This window comes from Apodemus sylvaticus, chromosome 21 (assembly GCF_947179515.1).
Source record: "Apodemus sylvaticus chromosome 21, mApoSyl1.1, whole genome shotgun sequence".
NCBI lineage: Eukaryota > Metazoa > Chordata > Mammalia > Rodentia > Muridae > Apodemus > Apodemus sylvaticus.
Window position 1 is genome coordinate 10,959,841 of NC_067492.1, and position 16,887 is coordinate 10,976,727.

The 16,887-nt window shown below is 45.4% G+C and overlaps 1 protein-coding gene across 1 annotated transcript in view; it reads right to left on the bottom strand.

Annotated features, from left to right (window-relative positions):
- The window catches only part of Cdh13 (cadherin 13), a 1,029,145-nt gene that overhangs the window by 810,225 nt on the left and 202,033 nt on the right, over positions 1 to 16,887 (bottom strand). The gene's annotated exons all lie outside the window — the stretch shown is intronic.

A 16,887-nucleotide genomic window follows, 5' to 3' on the forward strand; every position in this document is an offset into this window, starting at 1 on the left:
AAAAGGGAAGCAGACATTTCCCTTTACTGCAGTCACTTCTAGAAGTATTTCAAGGCCTATTGGATCTTGACCCTGCTCTACCACGGAGGTCATGAGCCACAGGGTGGCCAGTGGACACCCACAGTGTAGCTGCCCCCAAACTGAGACATTGTTGGGTATATCATCATCAACTTGACATAAAATAGAGTCACCCAGCTAAAAGGAACCTCAGCTAAGGAATCGCCTCCATTAGGACAGCCTATGGATAAGTCTGTGAGATACTTTCTTGATTGATGATGGCTATGTGAATGGGAGGGTCCTGGTCACTGTGGGCTGCACCGCCATTGGGCAGGCAATCCTAGCATAGCAAGCTATGAGAAGCAAGCCAGTAGGCAACGTTCCTCCGTGGCTCCTACCCTCTCCTGCTTGAGTTGCTTTTGGTCATGGAATTTAATAAGCCACACACAGAATCTAACCAATGATAAAAATAATCTTATAGCAACTATGCATTGAACCAGCAGTGTTTTATATATGGTGCTAAATATAAATGGTGCTGTTATAATTAATTTCACCAGTTTCTTTTCACTTTTGCAAATTTGGCTACCCCCAGAATATAAAATGTACAATTCTTTCCAAGTCCTCACTTTTTGTCCTTGGGATTTCCCGATTTCCGTCATTCAAAACAAACAGAAATGAAGCCCGGGTTGTACGGTTGTACAAACATGACATAACTGTTGCTATTTTGAAAACAGCTAAAATGATTCCCCTCAAGAGACATAAGATAGGGCTCACCAACTTGAATGTGTGTGTGTGTGGGGGGGGGATGGCAGAAGATTGCATGGTTCATAAACCGACATACCAGGAGCCTCATAGGGTACATGAGGTCTCTCATCTAGGAGCATAGGTAAGTGATTGCCGTTATTAAGAAGGGAGAGGCTCTTCTTGCCTATCACATGCCCCTGTCAGTAGCTCTGTCTTAGTCAGGGTTTCTATCCCTGCACAAACATCATGACCAAGAAGCAAGGGTTTATTCAGCTTACACTTTCCACATTGCTGTTCATCACCAAAGGAAGTCAGGACTGGAACTCAAGCAGGTCAGGAAGCAGGAGCAAGTGCTGTGTTAAGCTCACTCTGAATGTAGTCTGGGTTAGTCTCCCTAACAGCCCCATGAAGCACAGTCAGCTAAACTTGCAGGAAGTAAGTAGCTATGTCTGATGTCTACATGGGATGGGTGGAGCCGTGATCCGAATATAAATTTAATTGTCCTTTGATCTGTCTCCTGGCAAGGTCCAAGGGGGGGGGGGTGTATGTGTGTGTCACCACAACATGAGGAACTGTATTGAAGGGTCACAGCATTAGGAAGGTAGGGAGCCACTGCTATAGAGATTTTTGTTTTGTTTCAATTTTCTAAGCTTAGCTCACTAAAAAGTATAAAAGCCTTCTCTAATCTGAGCTGAAATTATGAGCACTGAGTCCCTAGAATGTAATATCCTCAGGGACAGCCAGCCCATGATGGTAGAGGAGGGGATTTGGTTCACACAGCCCAGCCCCTTGTCCTTCAAGATGCCTGCAAGGCATGTGATCTTCCTCCTATGTGGAATTACTCTAGCTGTGTGCCACCAGTGGGTGTCTGATTGATAATTCAGTTTTCACTAACCACCTTCTCTCTTTGGCTGAATCCCCCCTACACCGGCCCCCACCACCCATCTTTTTGTATCTGAAACCAGCCCTCCACCCTCCAAAGATTTGCACTCAAAACTTTGACTCAGCACTTGCTCTTAAAGAAACCGAACTCCGAAACCAGATACTTGGATTCTTAACCAGAGCACATCAGCGTCAAAGAAAAGAAATTTTCTTCCCCACCAGCTACCTCCAAACAATATACAAAAGGTTGGCTGCTGAGAAGCAGGGGGGGCCCACTTTGAATGCCAGCCTTCTGGGAAGCACTGAACCCCAAGGAATAGGAGCAAGAATCAATCTCAGGAGGTTGGTGGTGTGGTCAGGCTGAGCCACTTCAGAGGAGCTAGGGCGGTGAAGTCACCACCCCGCGCGACATCATCTTTCTCAGTGATGGGTGCTTTCTGAGTGGGCGGGAGGACACCTTAGTTCAGTGTGTATGCAGGTCTGCCTGTAAATGTCCCTGTGTCCAAAGACCAGGCTTCTGTTTGATGCCTTCTGAAGCCATCATAGAACTGACATCCTAAGTGGCACACCTGCAGAATGAAGCCTCGGAGCTCAGAATAATTTGCTGGCATTGTTGCGAGCAGAAAATCTATAACCCGCTAATGCTAATTCAGTTAAACAGAAATGGGCAAAGGTCGTACCTTCTGCCTGGGAGTATATGTTAACCTTCTAATTGGCTAATTTTGCCCTCAAATCCCAGACCAGTCAACCAGTCACCCCAGACATATTGAGGAAGGCACAATTTCCCTGGGGACACTGAGCTAATCATCCAGGAGGGAGAGATTCTGGTTAAGTCAAGGAACAGTAATTTCTGCCTGAGTCTCTGAATTTTCTATGCTCAGTTCCTTCCCTGGTTCCTTAACAGTGTCTGTTCAATATACTTCTAGATTTGTAAAAGAAAAATCAACCTTTTCCAGCTGCTGAATCCTAGGAAGATTTGGAGCAGTGGGAAACTTGTTTCCTCTGTGGATTTGGGGGTCAGTTTCTCCACCAGTCGAAAATTAAATAGCTTGTGTCTTACTCTGGGGTTCTATTGCTGCAATGAAACACCATGACCAAAAAACAACTTGGGGAAGAAAGGGCTTCTATGACTTACACCTCCACAACACTGTTCTTTATCAAAGGAAGTCAGGGCTGGAACTCAAACAGGGCCAGAACCAGGAGCAGGAGCTGATGCAGAGGCCATGGAGGGGTGCTGCTTACTGGCTTGCTCCTCATGGCTCTCCTAGTCTGCTTTTTTATTAAAAGAACTCAGGACCACTTGCCCAGGAATGGCCGCACCATGGGCTGATCCCTCCCCCATCTACCATTAAGAAAATACCCTCTAAGTTTGTCTCTACGACCCAAACTTACGGAGACATTTTCTCATTTGAGGTTCCCTCCATTCCAGTGACTCCAGCTTGTGTCACGTGGACATAAAACTAGCCAGCAGAGCTTTGGAAATAAAATAAGTGGGACTGCAGGGGATGACTTATCAAGGTCAAAGTGTCACATCAGGTATTCCTATTTGTTGAAGTCCTGGATTCATTAGACTCCGTTGCACATGGCCCAGTGTATTAGTTTTGTTGTTGTTATTTCTGTTGCTGTGCTAAGACACTGACTGACCAAATGAAACTTGGGGGAAGAAATGGTTTCTTTGGCTTATAGGCCATACTCCCTCATTTAGGGGAGTCAACACAGGAACTGAAGCGGAGACCATGAAGGAATGCAGCTTTTGAAAACAGCTTAGGACCACCTGACCATGGGTAGCACTGTCTGCAATGGGCTGGGTGACCCCCTATCAATCACTAACCAAGAAAATGCCTCAGAGACATGCCCACAGGACAATCTGATGAAGGCAGTTCCCCAGCTAAAGGTCCCTTCTCCCATGCAACTGTTGTTTGTGCCAAATTGACAACACTAACCAGCCCAGCCAGGGATGTGCAGGGAAGCGTTGCAGTATAGCATTTCAGAGTGTGGTCACAGGGGCCACTTTCCTCGTTCAAATTTGGTTGGCCTTTTGCAGGTGGATTTGGCATGCTTTGGAGATGACCCGCATCTCTCATCCAGGAAACATGAGAAGTGAGATGCGTGCGGACCCAATGGGATGATTCATAGAATTAATTAGGCAAGTGCTACCCAGGCAAGGTGGTCGATAACACGTCAACAATCGCAGTACTATGGTTCAGAAAAGGAAAAGCGTCAGCAAATCCTCATTTAAATAATTGACAAATGAAAATGAAAAGTCAAGTTGAAAAGAAAGCATGACATCCTGTGGGAATATTTCAAAGCTAGGTAGAGGAGGGTCTAACCTCATCTAGGGACCTCAAGCAAATCCATTCCCTGAGAAGGAATATTCTGACTTGAACTTGGGCCTAAAATGGGGTTGGATAAATGGAGAGAAAGGGACACTTTTGTTTTCTTTTTTTCACCATGTGTACATGGGGTCTGGGTGAGCATGTTTGCGTGTGTGTGTGTGTGTGTGTGTGTGTGTGGGTGGGTGTGTGTGGGTGGGTGCGCATGCGCGCGCGCGCCTGTGAGGGCCTGGGGGTCGATGTTGAGTATCTTCTTCAGTTTCTCCCATGTGAAGAGGCTGAATCCCGCTAGGGTCCAGAGCTAGCAACAACTCGTCTCACTACTAGTGAACTCACTCTCCGGACCCATCCCTGCCTTCTGTGTGCTGGGTGACAGCTGGCCACCACACCCATCTGGCTTTTATGTGCATTCTGGGATCTGAACTGTGGTCTCCGTTCTTGAGCAGACATTGCCTCACCTGCGGAGACCCGTCCCCATCCCAGGACTTCTTCTTTAATCCAAATACACCCTGCTCTCAAATGAATCATTTGTGTCTCTCCCCTAGTTTTGTGACATACCTTGAGATCACCAAAGCGCACTTACAAAAGAATCCAGATTAATGGAGCCTCCCAAAGCAGAATGCCTCACTGCTCAGTGATGATAGAATGTTCTAGTGACTGCCTGACTTCTCAGAACCCAAACCAGGATCTGCAGGTGATCTTGTCGTGGACCCCTCCCCAGCCTCCAACTATAGTCTGATTAAGTGTGGGGCAGGTCATTGACTGCCATCACTTAATGTTGCAAGAATTAACACCTGGCCTTCCTCCCGAGCCAGCTCAGCCTTTCTCCAACATGAATCAAAGTCACTGGCACAACGATCCTACCTGCACAGACCGTTCCCCACACCCTCTGGGGCTTTGCCAAGCAGAACCTGCAAGCACTCCAAATATATCATTATGACCATGGCAATAACGGTCTTCTGATGTGGTTCATGTGCTCATTTGTGCATTAGTGCCCGCTGCGCATAAACAATAGGTGCAGATGCATCACTGTGAGCACGGCAACTATCGAGTTTTATAATCACCAAAGGATACCCATTATTTGAAAATTACCATCAGTCTGCTCTGGAAGCAGATTCATGTCCTAGAAAGACAATAGCCATGGATTTGCGCTACACTAATCAGTGCAAATCCCAGCTCTATCTCAGGAGTCCACTGGGTGGGTGAGTCACCTTTGTCTCAGTTTGTTCAGATGGAGAATGGGAGGAGTGAGGGTCTGTTGCTGTTATTCAGAAGACTGAACGAGGAGACTTTTGCAGAGAGGATAGATATACACTAATTGCTCACACATCTTCATTGTTATCCTTGCATATTACATTTAAATGAATGCATTTATAATTCATTGCTGTTCCCAGGGCAGTCAGGGACAGATGTTATTAAAATATCATTTGTTGCTACTTTTGTATCCCAGTATCCTTTAAGGAGGTGTTGGCTCAGAGCTCTCTGTCCTCTTTAAGAGTCCCCTGCCCTGAAATCATCCACCAGCTTCGAGAGTAGGTCACCAGGTCATCAGGTTATGAGGTCATCAGGTCATCCTCTTCATACCTGGCCTTTTTCCAGACAGCACAAACATTAACATTCTCTCTTTAGAAAGGAGTAGGTATGTTTATCCTGACAGGTATTGTTTTAAGAGCCTAGTCAGCTGTGAGGCTTCCTTCCAGAGAAAGGAATTCATGCTCTCTTTGTCTCTGTCTACCTGCCTTTGTCCTTGTTATACGTGTGATGGTCCATCTTAGTTGTTAACTGAATGAGATATAGAATCACTATGGAATAAAATGTGGACCCCTCTATGAGGGATAATCTAGATTAGGCTGAGGTGGGAAGACCCCCCCCCCCTCCAGAATATAGGTGAGGCTGTTCTGCTGGCTGGGGTCGTACCAAAGAGGGGAAAACTAGAGAAAGCAAGCTGAGCACCCACGTTCACCTCTCTCGGCTTCCTGACTACAGAAGCAACATAAGCAGACACCATCCACTCCTGAGGCCATGGCTTCCCCACTGTGATAGGCTGTACCCTCAAAACTACAAACCCAAAATGAACTCTCCTCCCTTAAGTTACATTCTGTCCTAGAAAAACAAGAAACTTAGGTAGTCGTTAACAGGCAACATATGGGGTCTGCAGATGTGACTAGCGAAGACCGGATAGAGTGTGTCATAAAGCTTAATCCTCATGTCACACAGAGGGGACTTCTCAGGGCTGTCCCTGTGGTACCATGTCACTATGCCTAGCTCCCATCCCCCATCTTCTTCCCCTGGACATCCAAGTATCTGAGTTGCCTACTTGAGCTCTAGACTTAAGACACTGACTCTGGAGTTAGGGATCCTTCATGCTATGAGACTATAGACACATGTCATAAAGGCACACACATCTTGAGCTGTTGGCTCCATTGCAATAGTTCTGGCCAGAAATCAATGGCTCACACAACAAGCATAGGATTGTCACTACTGAAGCACCCCATAGGATCTCTTCATACGTCAATGAAAAGCAGAGGAAGAAGAAATCCGTGACGTCAGCATGGCCCAGTAGAAAGGACACTGACTCGAGTCCACACACGGGACACAGGCATCCAGGGGAGGTGGCTAGCGAGGAGCAGCCGTATCACTATGGACCAGTTGTCTGAGGTCCATGAGTGGCTGGCTAACCACAGCTGGCCTAGCTGGCTGCACAGGGAGTAGGCACAAAACCTGGACAGAGAGCTTCCATGCCCCAGGTTCTGCAGACATGTTCCAGTGGCCAGCAGGAAATAGCAAGCAGGCAAGAATCAGCTTATCCCATTGCCTCCTAAGCAGCATAAATACAAAGAACCCGACTGCCACAAATAATGATCTCATGGGCTGCAAACAGCCTCAGATCTCATCTTCCCTTAAGCCAGTTCTCCGCTGCTATTGTTCCAGACAAAGCTGTTCATGTCTCTCAGCACTGTTTTTCTAGCAGTGACTAACCTAGTGTTTGCTATCAGCCTGGATGGACAGGTGCTTTCTCCTTGCCACAAAACACCTCTGGTTTGTTCTTATCAGGCTGGCTTTGCTGCAACCAGTTTGGAGGGGCTTAGCCTAGTGGGGAAGAGAGCCTGCTATCTCTTGTCTCTAACTTGCAGGATGCAAAAAAAATATATAGTAAAGCACTGTATTGTGATTGAGTCTTTATCCTGCCAGACACCAAAAGCCCAGAGTCTGGGAAGGATTTTAAAAAGCCCACTATCCACTGACAGCCTAAGAAGACAGCATTCCCAAGACGCTCGTGCGCACACTCACATGCACTCGCACACCTAAGCTTCGATTATTGACACTCTGCTGGAGTCTAACTTCCCCAAAACGTTCTTGGTGTTTTAAAACTGCAGGAATACAAGTAGCTGCCATCTTCCCGGCTGTTAAGGCAACAGATATTTAGAAATGATGTTGGTGTTCCTGTGGAGACAAGCCAGCAGAGTGTGCTTCTATCCCCTGGTGGGTTCTGTGGCTATTGATATGCACGATTTGAAACCAACACCCTGGACCTCACTTCTAATTGAACACACTGGACAGATTCTTCTCAAGTTTTAAGAATGGGAGGTGAATGTTTAAGTCTGAGAAAGAATGAGGCCAGACCCTGCCAGAGTTTTATAAATACAGAGTCAGATGCTCGCAGCCAACCATTGGACTGAGTGCGGGTCTCCAATGGAGGAGTTCGAGAAAGGACTGAAGGAGCTGAAGGGGTTTGTAACTCCATAGGAAGAACAACAATATCAGCCAACCAGAATCCCCAGAGCTCCCAAGGACTAAACCACCAACCAAGGAGTACACATGGCTCCGGCCACGTATGTAGCAGAGGACAGTCTTGTCAGACATCAATGGGAGGAGAGGTCCTTGGTCCTATGAAGGTTTGATAGATGTCCGAGTGTAGGGGAATCGAGGATGGAAAGGCAGGAGTGGGTGGGTGGGTAGAGGAACACCCTCATAGAAGCAGGTGGAGGGGGATGGGATAGGGGGTTTCTGGGAGAGGGGGAAACCAGGTAAGGGGATAACATTTGAAATGTAAATAAATTGAAAGAATGGAAGGAAGGAAAGAAGGAAGGAAGGAAGGAAGGAAGGAAGGAAGGAAGGAAGGAAGGAAGGCAGGCCAGAGGCTGAACTAATGTCTGCATTCTGGCCATGTGGCCATTTCTGTGGCTTTTAAGAAATGACTTCACCGGATCATCTGTCCATATTGTCTTTGGGAGGTGTAACATAGTACCTGTGGTACCCAGTAGCTGATGAAACAATACGCGGGTAATAGAAAAACACTAGGGATGCCCTCAAATGTCATCATCCCGGTGCCTATACCCTGAGAATATGTCAGGTTATCCCACACAGAGGAATCCAGGTTGAAAAGCATCTGGCTTTAAAGTAAAGCACTTATCTTGATAGATGAGGAGGAATCAGAACAAACTCAAGGATCTTTGAAAACACAGGAGTTAAATCAGTATATGTGATTATGGAAGTGAAGGCGGAGGGACGCCGGAGACGAGGAAGTGGAGCCATCTTGGTGACGGGAAGCACGTGAGATGGGAAATGACTCAGCGCAAGAGGATTTTCCCCAGAAGGCTTCCGGAGGGGCTGCTACCCAACACCAGCAGTGACTGTCTGAAGTGCCTCCCTCTCTCCTGGGCCCTGACAGGCAGGGATGCTTCTCTTCTGTTGTGCTCTTGTGACTGAGTTCACTGTTTCATCTGAGACCTCTGGCCTTTTTTTCCTTCTTAAAACAGGGTCTCTTGTAGCCCAGTTTGACCTCAAACTCACTATGGAGTCAAGAGTGACCTAAACATATGATCCCCCCGCCTCTACCTCCCAAGGGCCTGGGTGGAAATGTGTGCGCAATGCTCAGTTCTATGTGGTCAAACAAAGATACATTTCCAGACCCTTTGAATTTCGTATGTATGTATGTATGTATGTATGTATGTATGTATGTATTTAGGATTGAGGCTAAGGACCCTTGCATGCTATATAGTTTCTCTACTCCTGTGTTATATTTAGCCCTTAGTTAAATATTGAAAAATTGTATTATGTCCAAGTTTTCTGGGTCAGATGCTAGAGACTAAGAAACAGACAATAACTTACCACCTGGGAGGAAAGGAAGACATACATAATTATTATAATAAATTGTGTTTTACTTTGTAGGGAATTAGCAGGTAGTTGGAGGTAAAGATACTTGAGCTAAGACAATGTAGGTTCTAATCCCAGTCTTGCCAGTTAGCTGCTGTGTGTTCAGCTCCTCCGTGCCTCAGTCTCCCCATTTGCACAGTAAACTAACAAATCTACCTATTTAGGTCTTGAGGCCCTCTGATCAAAAGGTTCAGGCCAGAGACTGGCTTCCTGCTCATGCTCCACGTGACAATGGCTATTAGTTGTATTATTCTCTTGCAGCACGTACAAGGAGAGACAGAAACGAAGGGAAAGAACTAACACACTTTTTAGGTGAGAGAAAGAGACTTGGACCACGTCGCAGATAAGGCCATGTTGGGAAAATGATTTGAAATTTTTCAAGTGGCAAACCAGGAGGAGGAACATTCCATATCAGAGGCTTGGTAAATGTAAATACCACACTGCCAGGTCAAGATGGGGACCCAGCCAGCGGGAGTAACAAGCTACGGGTTGTTTTCAAGATTATTTGAAGGTGTTTTGCTGTCTGGAAATGGCATTGAATTGATGAAGCTTGTCTGTCTCAAACCCAGCCAGAAGCAATTCGGTCAAATCAGTTTGTTTGTTTGTTTGTTTGTTTTTTTTCTGTCTAAAGAGAATTAACTCTTTCTGTTTAAGGTTCCAGGATTGATCAAACAAGCCCAAAACAAAAACCCAACAGGGAAATAAACATCCACAAGAATGTGCCTTTAGTGCATTTGAAATAAAACTAGGCACTGTGCCTGCCTGGTGTTAGCGTTTGACGGCTTCTGTGTCTATCCTGGAATTTGGGGAGCGAAATCGCTTGTGCCTTTTGTCAAATAAAAGCTGCATCCCCAGAGTCCCCAGGTGAGCTCTTGGGTGATCCCCAGTAGACCCAAAGTTTAACTGACAAAGACTTCAGAGGGACATTTTAGAATCTTTCCCCTCTGGGTTCTGTTCTTGGGCAGGGCAGAGCTATAATTTGAGGGCAAGCAGAGGTAGGGGATAAGGAGAGTCGCTCTCTAGAGACAGCCCTCCATCCATGGGAGAGGACTCTTGCCTTTCTCCAGAGAGAATTTTGGGCTAAGATCCAAGGTACCCATGGATGGAAACCTTCCTGACTCCAGTAGCGATCAGTAGGAGCCAGGAATCTGTTACTAAGATTCTCTTCCCTCTCCTTCCTTCCCTTTCTGCCCTCTCACCCCTGCCTCCTGGATCACCTCCCAGAGAAATCCCTACATCTAATCCTCACGTGAGACTTAAAATGCAAATCTATGCCATGGCAACACACCACAATCTCCACCTGATTAGAAAGCACTTCATTGTAGTCCAGTCGCAAGGTCTGCAGTGTGTCCAGAGGCTTCCCTCAAGTGGGATAATCTGATTCCTGCTCCTTCCCAGCTCAGCCACTGACATCCCTGGTTCAAGGTTGCCCTCTTCCATCTTTGAAGCCATCAGAACTTCTCCATCATTTCTGGGTTTCTATCACCACATTGGCTCTCTGTATCTCACTGCTACCTGGCTCCCTTGATGCAGACTGCTGCGATTAATCTTACTTCCCCAGGGTCATGCAGATGGTACCCAAACTTTGTGAATTAGGATGTAAGATGCATAGTGGTGGCTGTTGGTTAGCCGACACGCTCATGTGAGGGAAGGCAAAGTTCCCTCACAAATAAAGAGGTCTGTACAGGTTTGAACTGTCCACGATAACTATCAAGATCTATAGTCACCAAGAGATGAACCTTTGGGTATGCCTATGCCAAGTTTACAAACCTCAATCAACCAACCAACCAACCAACCAACCAACCAACCAATCAATCAATCAATCAATCTCGGTCTGTCTCTGTCTCTCTGTCTTTATCTCTCTGTCTCTCTGTCTTTGTGTCTGTGTCTGTCTGTCTCTCTCTCTCTCTCTCTCTCTCTCTCTCTCTCTCTCTCTCTCTGTCTCTCTCTCTCCTCCTTGATGGTGGGTGAGGACGGCATGTGACCAGCTGCTTCAGGGTCTTTTCCACCATGAGGACTCATACCCTGTGAGGTAAAACATACCCTCTCTCCCTTAAGTTGGTTTGCCACCTATTTTATCACAACAACAAGACAATTAAGAAACTGTCCTTCCGAGCCCTCCCTCTGCCAACGCTGAGATCTGGGGACTCTACAGCAGACCTCCATGTTGTGAAAAGCCACAAACACAGACCCAATGTTGTGTCAATTTAGCAACTAGACTCTGACCTTTCTTAGCTTAAAAATAATTACCCTTCCTCCTTGGCCTTGCTGTGGAGAGGAACATTTTATTCCCTCTGTGTGGCACGTCACACTTTCTTCTCTGCCAGACATTAGATAAGATGTCAGATCTGTCAACACATGGGCAGGGTTTTATTAATTATCTTTCAGAGGCAAAGTCCTTTTGATGATTTATTTATTTTTTTCACAGAAGGAAAATTCTTCTATTGAACTAGATGTCCATCTTGTTAAATTGTTGTTTTATTTCCCTTGCAAAAGAAGTTCTCACTCAAGAAAGTTCCAAAAAAGAAAGAAAGAGATCAGGCAAAAAATGGCACTGAGGGCAAAGAGACCTATTTAGTTCGGACAAGTCATATCTCTTCCCTCCGGGACAGAGGAAAAATCTGCTTTTCTCTCTTTAGATCTAACTGTGTCCTGTTACATGCCAATTCTTCCAATTCTGATGGATTCATTCATTGATGTAACGTTCATTGGAATCCTGCTCTGTATCAGCGCTAAATACAAATCAATAAGCCATAGTCCACAGCTCTGAGGAAGGCTACTTACAACAGGAGTGGCTGGTACACACTTATTTACTTTTAGTACTGTGGGGGAGGTACCAGGGTGTGGAGGGGGGGGGTTATGAGAAATACCTTTATTTTATTTAATTTATTAATTTACATTTATATTAATTTAAATGTAAAGTTATTTAAATTTAAAATAAATTTTAATTTTAAAGTTAATTTAAATATTAAGATATTTACATTTAATATGAAATGAATATTAAGTAAAATGTAAAATAAATTAAATATTAAATAAGATGCAAATATTTAAATAAAATGGAGGGAAGAAGGTAGCTATGGAAGCCCTATCTAAGACCACACCCATATGGCTTATTTCTCTTATGGGCCCTTCTGTTTTTTTAAAAAAGATACCTACTAGAAAGGACCGGGCACAGACTCTTCAGAGAAATGACTGGGTACCAACCAGAAGTTCTTGGCTATCTCAAAACTGAACAATTACTAAACAATTCCCGGGGCTCTCTATCAACTTTGTTTGAAGTGAAAAGTTTTGCAAAGATAAGAAGTAATACGTTTCCAATTCTAAACAACGTTACATCTGAAAGATGATTAATAACAACCTGCCTGTGTGTTGACAGATCTGACATCTTGTCTAATCCCTTTCCATCTGCAAAGATAAGAAGCAACACATTTCCTGAAGCCAGGCCTGGAACTTGCTCGGAAAACCAGTCTGACCTTTACCTCACAGAGATTTGTCTGCCTCTGCCTCCCAAATGCTGGGATTAAAAGCGTGTGCTAGCCTGTCATTTCTGCTGTTCAGAATGCTGAGCCATTAAGATAGCAAGTTCAAGGCCAGCTTAAGACTCTTAGTAAAATTCTATCTCAAAAAAATAGAGTGAATGAATGAAAGAGGGGGAGAGGAGAAGAGAGAGAGAAAGAGGGAAAGAGAGAAAATATGGGCTCGGGATATAGCTCATAATATATGAGTACCTGCTTAGCACGTGTGAAGCCCGAGGTTCAAGTTCTAATACACAGCACACATAAATTCATCAATAACTTAAATGTCTGCAGCTCTTTTCCTGAGTCATATTTTGAAAACAGCAACCCAGATTTCAATATAATATTTAAATAAGATGTAAATCAGACTCAGTTCTCTAGAGAGCAGTAGATGAAGTCTCCAGCAGGACTTGACCAGGGGAACCCAGGTAATTGTTTAAATCAACTCTCCAAGAAAGAAAGGCCTCTGCTTGCGTACCCACCCATTCCCACAGTGTAAATGCTATCACTGTGGCCGATTTCAAGATATTGATGTAAAACCACTGAACACTGGTGTCTTAGTTGGGGTTTCCATTGTTGTGAAGAAGGGGCAAGACCCAAAAGGAAGTTGGGGAGGAAAGGGTTTATTTGACTTATACTTCCATAGTCCATCATCGGAAGAAGTCAAGACAGGAACTCAAACAGAGCAGGATCCTGGAGGTGGGGGCTGATGCAGAGGCCATGGAGGGATGCTGCTTACTGGCTTGCTTCCCCTGACTTGCTCAGCCTCCTTCCTTATAGAATCCAGGACTACCAGTCCAGGGCCACCCACAATGGGCTGGACCCTCCCACATTGATCACTAATTGAGAAAATGCCTTACAGCTGGATCTCAAGGAGGCATTTCCTCCACTGAGGCTCCTTCCCCTCTGGAGACTCCAACTTATGTCAGGTTGACACACAACCAGCCAGTACAACAGGTTTGTATACAATTGGCTGTCTGAACAAACTTCTCCAATAGAACTAGGTGTGCAGGAACTTACTAAATCTCAACTGTCTAGGCAGCTTTTGGAGGGTCTTTAAGTAGAAACCATAAGGCTGCCTGCTACCCCACGGTGAGATCCTGTAATAGAAAACTGGATTACACTAATATGAGTTTAAAACAGCTTGGAAAACCCATCTACTAATGGGGAAAACGAGATGCTACAGTCAGGCTTTAGAGTCAGAGAAACGCCATGAATTCTTGATTTGGGACCGTGTGTAATTTAAATATTGCTTTTGATGTATTACCTAGAGTCTTAGCTCAAATGATCAGAGATAATCCTGCCTTCTGACATAATTAGGGAGCTTGCCGCTGTGCTAAGCTGAGGATAATCAATTTGACCTTGAAAGTTTGTCTTGATGTTCTGAACATGGTAGAGACAGCCATGCTGCCCTCTTCCAGTCCAATACCAGCTATGGACTGGGCTCCAAGGTTCTGGCCCCACTAAGAGAGAGGTTACAGACGAGTGACCAGCAGGTCCCTCAGGGCCACAATGTCTGCTAGGTGGCCTTTATTTTGTCAGCAACCTGATCAGATTTAAATATCAAGTGTTTTCCTTGAAGCGGTTGAAATTTAGACAGCAGTGAGAATAAAAATAAAGAGAACAACAATCACCGTGTGTGCTTCCTGGTGGAAAGAGGTCCATCATCGGATGCCCACAGTCCATGTGTCCCCAGAAACAAGAGCCAGCTGCTTTGTGTGATCCCAGTTTGCCTTAGGCTCCACATAGACGAGAGCTGAGGTATGTATCTTTGACTCTGCATAGATTTTTCTGTCCCAATTCTATCCATCCACTCATGACCCTTCCTGGCTTTGTGGGTATCTGGGTTTTTATTGTTGACTCTTAATACTCCCTAGGATAGGAGCGTTCCCTGAGGGCTGGGGAGCTGGCTCCATTATTAAAGTACTTGCCTTGCAAACTGGAAGACTTGAGTTCTTTATCCCAAACACAGTGCACACACGCATGCAGGCATACACGTGTCTGCGCGCGCGCGCGCACACACACACACACACACACACACATACACACACATATATACACAAGCCAGGGGTGGTAGCACACATCTGCAAACTCCAGTACCGGGAAGCTAGAGGCAGGAAGATCCTTGAAGTTCATTAGCCAATCAGCCTAAGCCTACTTGGTGAGCTCTGGGCCAGTGAGACACCGCCTCAAAAACATGGCGGACAGCATCTGAGGAATAATAGCATGGTTGTCCCCGGGCCTACACAAGCATGTGTACTATACACACTGACATCAAGAGTCTTCCTCCAATGGGCTGCTGAGGACTTTCCATATTACAGTAAGCCCATGCCCACTACCCTCTAACTAAGCCTTCTCCATCCAAACTGAATTTCTTCCAGCTCCCAGGAATCCTGTATCCACTTGCTCTGATATCCATTACTCTTATCACAGCCTAAAGCCCTTCCTGTTCAACCGATCTGATCAGGGGCACAGACTGGTTAGAGTGATGAAGCCAGCCCTCAGTTCATGCCCGTGTCTTCTCATTCATCCTCTCAACCCTACTGCCGCCCCCACCCCTGTTATCAGACTACAAGGCGCTCTGCCTGCAATCCAGTCTCTTCCCCGACAAGCAAACTTCAGGCGGGTTCTGAGTTGACAAAACTTAAAAAGGCCTGAGCTGGAATAGTTTACAAAGAACTTTTGAAACTTCTTATTATCGCATCTGCTTCCCGCCAGAAGTTCAATTACCTGAAATTTCATGACTCAGTCGTCTGGATATTTCCAACCTGAATGAGATTCGCACAGTATTTCAAAGCTTTGGCTAATCCCACCACTTTCAAGGTGTCTGATCCTTCATAGTGGAAAATAGCATATCTTTCCCACAGTAGAGACTGGAGGAGAAGGACTCATCTCCAAAAATTACACAGTGCAAAAGGCATTAATGCGAAGGGCCTTCCCACTAGAGTCTCCCTGGGAAGCCAAAAGTTAGTTTGACAGACTTTTCTCAAGGGCAAGTGGGGTCCATGAGAGGGAGACACACCACAGTAGCCACTGGTTCTGTTGAGTGGTCACCAAAGCCATCACCACGTGTAAGGTGCTGAGACTTGGATTGAAAGCCTTGGAAAGGAACAGGGAGGAAAATGGAGAGAGTCCTGGGGTAGTCAGTGAGCTGGAATGCCCCAAGTCCTTCATCTCAGGAATCCTGTCAGTGTTGGGTACCCCAGTCCCTATGAGGATATTAAAAATGCACTCCAACAGAGCTGAGGATAGGAGTTGGATACTTGTCCACACCACCTTCATAGGCAATCTCTGCAGACTCCCTTACCACATGCTCACACAAGGCATTGGGGATTTAGCAGCTCCTGCTTCCCACTCAAGGTCACCATGCTTTCCTGATTGACAGCTCGGATGACCTAATTCATAGTCCTGCTCCTCCTCCTCCTCTGGGCTCACCCAAAGTGCTCACAGGGTTTGAAAGAAACTCAGGGTACCTTTGTTTATTTGCTCCAACCCCACCTCCCATCAGTCATCTATTTTAAGACTTTAATCCATTTTTATCACAAGATGCTTCGGCAGAGCTCTTCCAGGCTCCGCCTCTTAATCTTGATAGTGAATTTGAGCTTGTGTTAGGAGAAAGACAATGAAGACTTGGCAATAAGGTTCTTCAAGGGTGATAGATGCCCCTTTAAAAGGACTGCATATTCATTCACTGAATAACTCTGTTCTAAAAATGAAAGTCACACCTGGGGAACTGGGGAACCGAAGGGCTGCTTATGAAAATACAAATGAGGATGTCGTTATTGGCAGAGTTGAATTCTTCTCATCCTGTCACAAAGAAGGCTGAGGAGGAAGGACCCTCCTAAGCCAAGCCAGGGATATTGCAGAATGCAGCGACTGGCATTTGACGCCTTATAATGGTGTGTGCTGTCTGCATTCAGAGGCAGCAGAATATCCCAGCTGATATAATGTCTATTACCCTGAATGCATTTGTATTCTTTTGAAAATAGAGATCTCTTTGGACCTGACTTCCTTTCTCATTGATGTTTCTTAGAGTAGGCTACATTCAATACTCTGGTCTGTGAGATGATTTCAGGCGGTAGCCTCAGAAGCATTTCTTTTAAAATCATGCTTATGCCTTATTTTAATGCCTGCCCCCTATTTATACCGAGAGATATTGACTTTCTATTTGTGCTGCTGGAAAACCTCCTCTCTGGATGTAGTTGCACGACATAATAATTCGACTTAAATAGAAGCTAGTAATGACTAAAGAGAAAGCA